A 460-nucleotide genomic window follows, 5' to 3' on the forward strand; every position below is an offset into this window, starting at 1 on the left:
GGGACAAGCCGTCAACCTCGACGCAGTGTTCTCCTCACTGCACCATATTTCCGCTCCTAAGGAGAACGTTGGACGTGTGGGATCAACTGAAATATCCCTTGGGCGATCAGATCCAGCAAAGAAAGTCCAAACGAGTGGCGAATGGACCAGCGCCTGGAACGCCACCGTCAAAGCGATTAAATTCGCTTTCCCTCACAGGGAACAAGAACTCAGGGATTATGGAGAGTACATCGAAGGACACTTCTCTGCTAAAGTCACCTCTGCTCACAGGAAGATCATTCTTTACGACATCGCCATCCGAAATGAAGTCGGGGGTGCCCAAAATGCCCTTCTCACTGACACCCATCGCTTCATCAGATTCTATTCTGCCATTCTCATGCCAGACGGAGTTGAATCAGACCACGTCAGATTCGGAGCCAAACGATCTTCAGGGAAAGTCACAAAGTCCGAGATCTGTAAT

Source organism: Laccaria bicolor, genomic scaffold (genome assembly GCF_000143565.1).
Source record: "Laccaria bicolor S238N-H82 LACBIscaffold_196 genomic scaffold, whole genome shotgun sequence".
Taxonomy (NCBI): Eukaryota; Fungi; Basidiomycota; class Agaricomycetes; order Agaricales; family Hydnangiaceae; genus Laccaria; species Laccaria bicolor.